Below are 11,933 nucleotides of genomic sequence, written 5' to 3'. Positions count from 1 at the left end.
GAAAAAACACAACCCTGAATAGATGAGCCACCTGAACAACCACAGAGAAAAAAAAAAACAAGCTCTGATTTTCCACTCATGACTTTATTTCAGTGTTTAAGAGTGCAGGTTAACACTACAGTGCACATTGTAGAGCTGCACTGATACCTGAGGTTTTGCCATGCATGGTGAAGAAACAGAAGACGAGTTGCCACAGTGCAGAAGTGGGTACCAGACACAACACCATGCAATCCTAACACACTTTCACTTCAGCACAGACACTGCAGTTACATTAAATATTCATGACAACAAACTAGCTTGACTTATGGCATTGCAGACACAAAAAACAGACTGTTTATGCTCATGATTCGAGTCACACATTCCCTTGCAAGATAGCCAACGTTATTTCCTTTTTACTTTCTCACTGCAAGTGTCACTCATATTATTAACAACGGGGAACAGAAGACATTACAGTGAAAAACTAATAAAAGTCTACTCTCATCTGACAGTCGCACATCACTTTTCACTCAACAAAAAAGCAAAACATATATTTATAAGATTATGCATATTGTTCAAAACTGGTATTCATCATGAACAGTATGAGCAGAGGACAAGGAAAAACAGTTGATGTAACAGCACTGTGAAGAACAAATAAAACAACCTACACTACATCTGTTATGTGTACATGTAACAGACCCACATACAATATAAACAATCATTAGGAAGCAACCAAAACACTGCAAAGCTCAAACGACAGAAGGTATTTCTGTATGCATGTGAGCAGATGATGCAACTGTATGAATACTGGCAGGACGTGAAAGCATGCTTTCTGTTTTTTAATAGCTGATCATTAGACAGTTATCAGCCATTATGAAATGTATATCCACAATCTCAGATAATTCAAAACAAATACAGTATGATAAGACACTTCTGTGTATAAGCCATCAAATAAATTCAATTAATTTGATGTTTTTAGTGTATAACACTGGGATGTACTTTTGATTTGATGGAGCACTGTATGATATTCTATTTTATGGCTTATAACATGTTGTTTGTAGTCACTGTACGCTGTACTTCTGTTGGATACTCCCGTTAGGGATTGCCCCAGCAAGTGAACTGATCTGCATGATTGATTTGGCACATGTTGTTATGCCAGATGCCCTTCCTGATGCAACCCTGTCATTTACGCGGGTTTGGGACCAACACTAAGATGACACTGGCTTGTGCAAACTCAGTGGCTAAGTCTTGCAGCCCCTGGTCTTCCAAGGTGGTGTCCCATCCAAGTACTAACCAGGCCTGGCCCTGCTTAGCTTCCGAGATCTGACGGGGTCAGGCGCTTGCAGGACGGTATGGCTGCCTTGTAGTTACTGTACTGAGTCTTTATGTTCAACTGTTGTAACGCATAGGCTACTGCAAACGGATACACTACCTTTGTGTATCCTGCATTGAAATCATACGAGACTACAGTGATAGACTGCACCTCCGTCTCATATATACAATTACTTTGATGCAGATGCTGCTGTACCAGTTTACAGAACCATCCTTGTTTTTAATCAGCACAAACATTCCTGACTTCAAATATCACATACACATATAAAAAACATCCTTTACTCCAAGGGGATGCTGTGATAAATAACTTAAATATACATAAATATATTTATTGTATATATAGTCATTGCATTTTGTGCAATTGAAGAGAAGGAGTGCTGAGGCACATCCTGCATATTTGTTCTTTCTACTCAAGACAACATAGGACCCCCCCTCTGGCAGTGTGGCACATTGGGCAGGCAGACAACACAGTAAGTGGGTCTTTTTTAGGTCAGACTTAAGACTCTTCAGTACCAGCTTTTCTAGCTTGACCTCAATACATAAAACCCTCAAATCCCTCAACCTTTTAACACTGGGAGTAGTTGAAGACCCAGGACTCAACAGTGAACATACGTTGAGCCTCTTATATGGAAATATGTGCAGAGCTGGCACTGGGAATGACAACAAAAATTAGGTACTGATTCGATTAAATATGGCCTGTACTGAAAGTAGGATTACAAGGAATTCTGCCACATATTATACCTTTATATCATTTGTAAATAGGGAATGCTTAAAAAAAAAACACTGTTTCTAAATTTTAAAAAATACACTAAGAACATCCATTAAAAAACTAAAATCTTATATTTTCAGTTGGCTTTTTCTAAACATAGCTCTCTGATATTTCATCGTTAGTGAGCTATAAAATATGACTCTTTACAATAGCTATCTGCTTGAAGCCTGTTTGTTTTGTACCATAAATCTTCCTGTTTTTCCTCATAGTTTCTTTGGAGGAAGATCAACCATGGGAAACTTTTCCGTGGGGGACAAAGGAACAGGTTCTTTGGTCTCTGACAGGTCGACGGTGACCGCATCAGACACGGAGGAGGGGGCGGGTTTTCCTGCAGTGGCAGCGAATCCCTGAGCGATGTCGTCAAAAGTTCTTCCTTTGGTCTCTGGCACTCGGAGGAAGGTGAAGATTAAGAACAGGATGAGGAGGACCATGAAGATGATGAAGACATACGGACCACAAAGTTCCTAAAGGTAGAACACAGGTGTTTCATATGAGACAAACTGCAAGATAAATTATATTTGTATACTTTATATTCATTTATTCTATAAGTGTAATAAATGTGTCAATACCTCCAGTTTTGGGAAACCCAGCCCAACCAGGAAGTTGGCAGTCCAGTTGGAGAAACCAGAGACAGTCATGGCAGCAGGTCGTGGCCCTTGGGAGAAGAGCTCAGCCACGATGAACCAGGGGATGGGACCTGGACCCATCTCAAAACTGGCAACAAAGCCAAACACACCCACAATGGCCAGGTAGCTTAGAGACTGGTGGGTATCCTGCTCAGAGACAGACATAGAGAGAAAAAAAGAGTGAGAATGAGGAATGCATGGAATGAAGGAGCAATGAGGGGAACAAAAAGTGACTCAGGTAGATACAGTAACACACACTCACCACTAATGAGAGCGAGATAGTCATGATGAGAGCACAAATGGCCATTCCACCCAATCCAACCATATGCAACGTCCTTCGCCCCGCCCTTTCAACCAGGAAGAGCTGGTGTCCAAAGATTAAACGTCATCAGTAATCCACAAAATATATATATATAAATATGTAAAATATACCCTATGCCCTGCATCACCACACATATAGACAGATACTTACAGAAACAACCGTAAACACAGTGTTGACAACTCCAGCTCCTATGGTGGCATAGATCGGATGAGCAACGTCAGCCTTTTTAAATATTCCTGTGGAGTAGTAAAAGACCTGGAAGGAGAACAGAAAGAGTTGCCGTTACCGATGATTCCACAGAATAAAACAAATTAGTCTTTACAACGACATTATCACACATGCCATAAGTGTGAATTAAAAGTAAATGTACATTAGCTTTTAGTTGGTTTGTCAAAATTGAATATAAAAATATACATTTGTTCAGATTATAAAGAACAAAGCTACACAAGTTGCATTAAGTAAAATTTTACTAGCTGCTATTCTAGTGGGTAATGTTGACACGTGTCTCTGAAAGTTCAGTCAGATGTTGTGGCTTGTAGCTGCACGCTTCAGCAGCTTCACTGTGATCAGGTGTGGTCAGGTCAGACACAGCAACCACTAACACATTTAGTCAGCCTGGTTACATGACCTTTTTAACAAAATGCCTTTTAAATACCACTGTGTTTATTCCATTGATCCTCAGAGGCTTAAATTATTCCACTCAATCTAACATGGCCTGGAGCCAAGAAGCATCTTGTCATGTACTTGTCAGAAACACCTGTATCACTTAAGTGAATGCTCCTTTAAAGAGTCAAGTTTGGGGTTAATGATTACTCCCTCACTTTGTGTAGACTGACATTTGATGATTAAATTCCTGTGACTCAGGCTCATTATAAGACATGATGTCTACTCACAGCATTGATGCCAGACAGCTGCTGAGAGAGCTGGAGGACAATAGCGATGATGATTGGTTGACGATATTTATGGGACCGGAACAGTTCAAGGATGGTCACTTTCTTTTCCATGGCCATCTTCATTCCTTCTTCCTTCATCTCTTGAATATCATCGCTCACATCATCGCTGCCACGCAGACGCACAAGAGCTATAAGAAGAAGAGGGGATGGATGAACAGAGAGGAAGTACATTATTAAACAAACACAATAACAAAGTAAAGGAAGGCTGGCAAGGTCTTGAAACATCATGTTACATTGTAGAATTTTAATAATCCTAATCATTAAAAATTCATGAGTGATTTAAGATTCAACTTCATTAAAACCTGATGTTGCCATCTTGTTGGCAGTAAGCAAACGGTTTCCAAACTCACCCTTTCTTGCCTCTTCCTCCTGGTTAAGGACAATGAGCAGGTAGCGGGGGCTTTCAGGGCAGAAGGGCAACAAGATGCTCTGTAATATGGCAGGCAGGATGGTAAGAGCCAGCAGCAGAGGCCACAGATTGTCTGAGCCCAGCAGAAACTCCAGACCGAAGATCTAAAATATTCAGGAAACACAGGATGAAGTGGTGTGTAATTACTTCAGTTTATTACTGCTAAATAAAATTAAATTTCTGAAAGTAACCATATAAATAATAAAATTCTTTTCTGAAAAGATGGTTTTGACATGATATTTTTTTGTTTTTTAGCTTATTTATATTCACATATAAGTTTCTGTATCCATTAAGAGTAAATATGAATTTCATTCAGCAAAAATCTGCAGATTTTTAAGAATTAAATATAAAAACTATCAATAATATAAACTCCATATCACAGTAACATTGAGTACCTGTGCCACCAGAATGCCAATAACCACACCCAGCTGGTGCAGTGTGCCGAAGGCTCCTCGGACAGCGACTGGTGACACTTCACCTATGTACATGGGAGTCAGTCCCGTGCACAAACCGCAGAACACACCAATGACCAATCGCCCAACAATGACCATCTCAAATGATCGACTCAGTTTGGACAGTCCCATGAGACAGCCACCGATGACTGCGAGGACATTAGAGACCAGCATGGACTTACGCCTGGTGATGACAAGAAGGAAGGAAGGGAACAAGTAGTGATGGTAAATTTAAAAGAATCTAATTCACATGGCTTGTTTTATGTGAGCAGCAGCTGAAAACTAAAGATATTTCATTGGTTATGAGCTCTGACAATGAAAATCTGGAAATATAAATCTGACATGCTTGAAGCAGCAAATTCTTTTTGTTTTATAAATTTGTTTCTGAAGTTGAAATTCTTTGACTAGCTAATTAAGGAAATAAATGTTCTCACCTGCCAAATTTGGTCACCATGGCTCCAACAGAGAAGGATCCTATCATGCCTCCCACAGTGAAGATGGCCACAGCAAAACTCCACACCAGGGTTAATGTGTCTTTGCTGAAAGGCTCTCCGTACCGCTCCATTGACACATTCTGGAAAAAGCTACGCAGTTTCTGTCAAACCACAGAAAAGAACTGCAAAGTTAGATGTGCATTTTTTTTTAAAAATAATTTATCTTATGTAATTTATAATGCAAACAATCCAATAAAAAAAGGTCTAATGAAGGTGAAACAGCTGGTGCTTGATGTATATTTTGGAGTGTCTGACACATCCACATGGGGGCAGTATAGGTTTTAGTACTGAGATTTCACACAAAAATGAGACTTAAAACTAATTGCAAGTGTAATTTAGGTCAAAACACACCTACTTGCAAAAGCACACACAAAAAAATAAAGTGCTCACAAAATTATCTTTAAATGTATAAGTAACAAAATGGATGTTTAAGAATGTTAATCCAGGAGTTACGTCCACTCCCCTCATAATTATGTCTGATCAGAATCCAGCCACATATGAGGCTAGCATGTAAACACACACACACCTCTTCTGGTGCATTGATGACCCCAGTGTTGTAGCCAAATTGCAGCGAACCAATGACTGCTGTTGAAACACAGTAGAGAAGGTAGACAGTCACCTTCTTCTTCGATTGCTGAGTGAGAAAAACACACAGAGACACGATAGATTAAAAGACTCATCCATGACACTCTTTGTTTGTGTAGTGGCCATGGCGTATTCCTGGTTCTATAAAGCTCTTGTTGTTTAAAGTGGCACTCGTGATTATACACAAAGAGCCTTTCTACAGCTGCACTCCCTCCCTGGTTTTAGCTTGCTGCAATAGCATCTGCAGGCTTGCAGCACTGATGCGAAATCTATATGAAGCAACACTGCACAGGCCCTAAAGACAGAGACATATTTTTCGACTAAGTAGTTGCAGACACCCTAAGAGAATAAGACTGAATTCCTGAAGCGTGAATGTTTTTTTGATGTTGGTTTTGGAAACATAAAATGCTATTATCCCATAATAGCAAGCTTGTACACCTGACCTGAATCCATTACATGGAAAGGAAATCAAATTTGCTATATGTAAAAGTGGCTAACGACGCAGAAGTAGTTGGTTTAAATAAAGTTGCAGTTCCAACTATGTTGAGGTGCGTGCCAAACATGGAAATCCCCAATCACTGTTTCACTTTGATTTAAGAACATGGGGACCGCTGTTTCTTTACATTTACTGTAATTTTTCAACTTTCCATAAGCTTTTGCAAAGGTTATTTGTATCCAGAGCCTAATGGCCAGGGGCTGCTGTGCAAATAGGCTCATTATCGAAAAGAAATCCATTTAATCATCCAGTTTAATCCACCTATTTTCAAAATTCTGCTGCGGTTTAAACACTAACTCAACTATGCACCATGAATAGAACATTCATTATGTAAATTAATAAATTGTTCTGCTCCCACACTCAAGTCCAAAAGCCACTTCCAGTAACAAAAATGTATAAAGACTGGTACAATGAGCGGTCTCCCACTATTTTACTGTACTTAGCAAATTCCTCAAACATCGTGAAACCCTGCGCTCTTTGTGAACAAACTGTCTCGATATGAAAGCATTTAAAAATCAACCAGATTAAAGAGTGTCCTGCTCTCTAAGTAAAACTGTCTGTTCCTTGACCTGATCAGAAGCCTCCCTTTTCTCATTTTCAAAAGAGAACTTATGGTTACTTAACAAAACCAAAACCAACAAAAAAAAAAAAGTGCTTTAAGCTTGTGATATTTGTGGCTGGTGATGTCAAGTTTGACCGCCATGTGGTGGAATGAATGAAACAACACGTAGGAAAAAGTCATGACTTGACGCAATGCTACATTGATAACAAAAAAAAGTGTTTTCTGCAGAATATTATTATGCTGAATGAAATACTGCTACATCCGTAACAGACTGGCCCCCCGGGCAACACAGAAAGTGAGTCCAGCAGGACATGAGGGAGGAAATACAAAGTACTTGTAAATGAAAAAATAAAGAGAAAATATCCATTAAGATAACCAAACAAGAGAAAAATGGGTGTCGCATACACTAAATACACTGAAAGCTGTATGTGAGTGTGTGGTTGTTTACATATGATATAGACATATCAGTTCCATTAGCAGGGACATGCTGGTGGTGAGCAAGATTATGATAAGTAAACTTATTACATCAGCCTCTCTTTTAATAGTGTCTCAAATTAGGGAGCAGCCAACTGAGTAAGGAGCATTGTGTATGATATGGCCATGATGCAGCTGACTCAGAGGTTGTATCATGTTTACAGGCATGTGGCTGCACAGGCTTGTATGACTGTTAAATGGGTTACTTGTAAAACCAGCAGCCAAACACATATTGTTGATCAATATCTGCAGCTGCATTCTATAACAGACAGTACTTTATATAGTGGAACAAACATATTGGTTCCTATTTGTGCTTATAAATGAACATGCTGTTCTAAAAAAAAATGTTAAGATCATTATTATACCACAGCTAATTACCGATTACCTGCCTAGAAATGTAAACAGTAATACAAATGTTGACAAAGGTGAGATTGTTTTCTGTTTTCAAGGTCACGAATGACCTTTAAGCCTCAGTTGCTTCACTTCACTCTCATAGTTTAGTAATTTCCTGTATTTATATTTGATTCATTTCCCCTCTAATCTTAAATAATTACAGAATTTTCAAAAATGAGCAAATTGTCCCAAATCTCAGAATTATGCTGGTTAAATATCTGCCTTTTTGCTTTAACACTCAACATCCACATTCATGCCACATTGCAGTCTTCTTCCCATCTCTCTCAGTTAGTCAATAATCATCATTCCACTTGTTATGCACTGTAAATTTTCTTTTTATGTTTTTGAAAATGTTGCACTGATGATTGATGATTTGACTCTACAGCATAAACTTGACTTTTGCAGCAATCCCCTCACACATTTTTCTCTTCCATTTGAAAGGAAAAACATTTACATAAGCTATGCATATTGGCTAACCTTGTGCAAACATTTTATGCAGATTCTTTTTTGCAATGCATGTTAGCGTTTGGAGCAACTTTTAAAAGGGAGTTACACCATCATGACTGGTATGAAATTTGCTTTTGAAGTATGAAAATGAAGTAGTTGTATGCAACATGTTTCAAAACACAAGCCAAAGTTTGCAAAGGCTATTTCGCAGGTTCAGGTACAGCACTCAGTCGTATCTCTTATCATGAGAAAGGCAAACGTAAAGCTCACCATCTGATTAAAAACACTAGGCCTATTGTGTTGCATGTCTTATTCTGATATTTGAGCTGTTACAAATAGTCAATTTGTGTGTCAGTTCCCTTCTTTCTAGCTCTCTATTTGTCATGTTACTATTCCCTCATGCTGCATTTCTATGGAACATACCAGTAAAAGAAAGAAAAATACACTCATGTTCAAACTTGCCACCCAAACATACCATCTGCCTCGCTCTTTCCCTCTCATTCATGTCCTGAATTGTGTGACTCTCATTCCCTATTCCTTGCTCTTACCAGAAAGGAAAAATACAGAAATGCTAGCCTGCGACTCGTAAATAGCACACTCTTATTCATTAGGAGGTGCTGGCTAAGAACAGGCTTAGAATAAAATAAACAATGGCAAGACAGACTGACACTCTTCCTCAAAAAGCAATGGGAATTATAGCAGACAATAAATGTGCTCATATCTGGGAAGAAAACAAGCAGCTGCAACACATAAGTGGGATTGAACGGATGAAAATGAACGGATTTTAGTTTAGAAAAAGATTTGAGATTTTAGAAAAACACTTAAAAGTCAAAAAGACAAAGATATATTTACATTCTGATTCTCCATTCGCTCCATCTTTTCTGCTCTTCAAAAGAAATTCACAAGAGAACCACTGGCAGACGTCAGACAACAACCAGAAGCTCCTTAGTTGAAGCTGCTTCTAACTTCTTATGATCACACACCTCTGTGTACACAGGCAGCAGAAAAACCTGAACAAAAAAAAAAAACAAACAAACAAACAGGAGAAGAACCACATGTTAACATGCAGTAAACATTCATTGTACATTTTTTGAATAAATATTTAAAGAAACAAAACATCTTCAGCAACAAAATATAAAAATCGATTCTGTGGGTAATTATTGAAACTATAACAATTCCCCATAGCTTCTAACAATAAGAACTACAGACCACACACCTAATGGATGCTTGCCTCTCAGTCCACTTTTCTGTACTCACTGAATTCAGTGGTACAGAATTACCGTAAACCCCTCCCTCTCTGCCAGAGTGGCACCCCGTTTTCAGCTCCCTCAAATTATAAAATCAAAGAAAAACTGATGTAATTTCTTTTCTTCAAATTAAATTACTGCCTCTTTAATTAACTCAAAGATAAAATACTCTCAAAGAGTTGCAGAGACAGGAAGAAGGGGCAGGTGCTGCTGTACTGATACATCCACAGAATTTAGTTAAAGGTTTTATTACTCGACTAGTTTTATTCTAACAATATAACTGAAACACTAATTTACAGCTCACACTAACTAATCAAAGCTGAAATCGTTTTGCCAGTGATTAACCGCATGAATAAATCTGCATGTTGAATAAAAAAAGTTTGTTTACCGTTATGTGATGCAAGCCTTTGAATCCAGTTAATGTTTCCAGACCCGTTTCCTATTGTTAAGGTTCAGCCTTCCCTCCTGTCTCTGAGCTTTTAAAGTAAGAGGCTGTGCCTACAAGTTTGTCGGCACGTTTCATTGCGTTTCAATTACTCATACCTGCGTAGCCCGGCCCTCCCCCAGTGCGTAAAAAAAAACGCCGGCAAAATTTCCCCTTTACCACGTGTCGTAATGTCGGTGGAAGCGGCGCAGTTTCATTTCCTCTCAGCTGTTAGCGGACGTGCTCAGGCGCGCGTACAGCGTGGAGCAGAGATGGGGTGAACTAACGAGGCCGGTGAAAAGAGTCTCTATGCTGCTGCTGCTGACCCCAGCGGCTGCCCACCGGGATTGCGAGAACAAAAGGCAAAATGTGCACTGGGCTCAGATACAAAGCCTGGTCATGCAGAAATCATGAGACCGGCTTAGTGGGTGGCAAACAAACAGGGAACCCTCCTAATTCTTCATCTTCACAGCCCACGTAAATCCTAATCTGTTCTCCAGAACAATGCGAGTCCCGGGGCCATTTTTAAATCCACTTGGTCAGCAGAGTGGGGGTAATCATTTCATTTGATTTTGACAGTAGGAAGTGGAGACCCAGGAGGAGAGTTTAATCTTCATTTCAGCTCACAGTTTAATACATTACATTTCCTATAACCCACCGTGAAGATTATCTCAACAATACAACTTCAAGATATGTGCCACAATCAGTCCAGGAATAATGAGATCAGTAGGAGTCAAAGTAAAATAAATCAACTTGGAACAAATAAAAAATAAAAAGTTGTTTATTTTTGATTTGTTAGTTTTTAGTTTTAAAGCATTGATTTTAAAGTTTCTGAAACTCCTATTCATTTATTGTCAACTTAAACATACAGAGTCCTGCAAATACTGGCATTTTATTGATACCGCACTGATCTCAGGCCGTATCATGCTTATAGAGCACAATAAACTCATGTACCTCAGAACCAGAATCCTTCGTATTCATTTGCAAACAATAAAAATACAGTAAATATGCTTTTTGAACTTCACCAGTTACAATAAATATAGACCTCACTCTTTTCTGCAGATGGGAAAGACCAAGGCATTTTCTACTAGTTTCATTTGACATTTGAGTACAAAAACAGTAGATACAACTGCAAACATTCATTTGTAAACCAACTGAATAGAAGTTTGATCACATTAACACACACATCACATAAACTAAATACAAATGGATTATTTATTAATGCCTATATTTTCTGGTTTCCAAGCAACATCTGCCTCAGCAGTATGGTATGAACTCTTCACTGGGGAGCATTTATCATACTATACAGACAGGAAAACAGTCATTCTGATTAAAACAGGAAAGAGAAAGCAAGTGTTTCCAGGAGATGCGTTGAATAACTGTTACTGACCTTTGAATCTGAATGTCACACTTTGATAACCCAGAGTTATATACTGAGCATGTTCATAATGTAAAATGACCAAGTCTCTATGTGGACACATCTGTTTGCATTAATTAGTTGCAAATATAGTTATTTTAGTCAACTGGGATAAACCACATGTTTTTCCAGGGCTCTAAGCTGATGTAAGTCATCACTGAAGCTTGAGTCATCGGTTAGAGAAAAGAGTATGTGTGTACAGGAACCAATCAAAAGGTTCTGTTTAATGTGACACAGAATTCAGTTGAATTCAATTATTATGACCAAATCAAATAAAGCATACACCCCCGCAATAAAGGAAGTAATGGCAAGACAGAGAGATGTGCAGATTTTAAGGTTCAGCGCTCTAAGTGTTTGCAACAATGCAATTCAATCTTTAGAAAGGACATTTATCTACCCCAGAATCTCATTTGTTTCCCACAAGCTGTTGCCAAGCAAATTGATCTGGCAGCATCTCCTCTTTTGACCTGGCCTCTGTGAACTAATTCCCACACCAAACCATGATACGCAAAGAGACAGAGCAAGCCAAAAAGAGGGAAGGAAGTGATGTGAAGT

The 11,933-nt window shown here is 38.8% G+C and overlaps 1 pseudogene; it reads right to left on the bottom strand.

Annotated features, from left to right (window-relative positions):
• Positions 1 to 1,221: 1,221 nt before the first annotated feature.
• On the bottom strand, positions 1,222 to 1,340 carry LOC113136844 (uncharacterized; annotated as a pseudogene).
• Positions 1,341 to 11,933: the final 10,593 nt, after the last annotated feature.

Source organism: Mastacembelus armatus, chromosome 16 (assembly GCF_900324485.2).
Source record: "Mastacembelus armatus chromosome 16, fMasArm1.2, whole genome shotgun sequence".
Lineage (NCBI taxonomy): Eukaryota > Metazoa > Chordata > Actinopteri > Synbranchiformes > Mastacembelidae > Mastacembelus > Mastacembelus armatus.
This window is presented reverse-complemented; position numbering and strand designations above follow the sequence as displayed.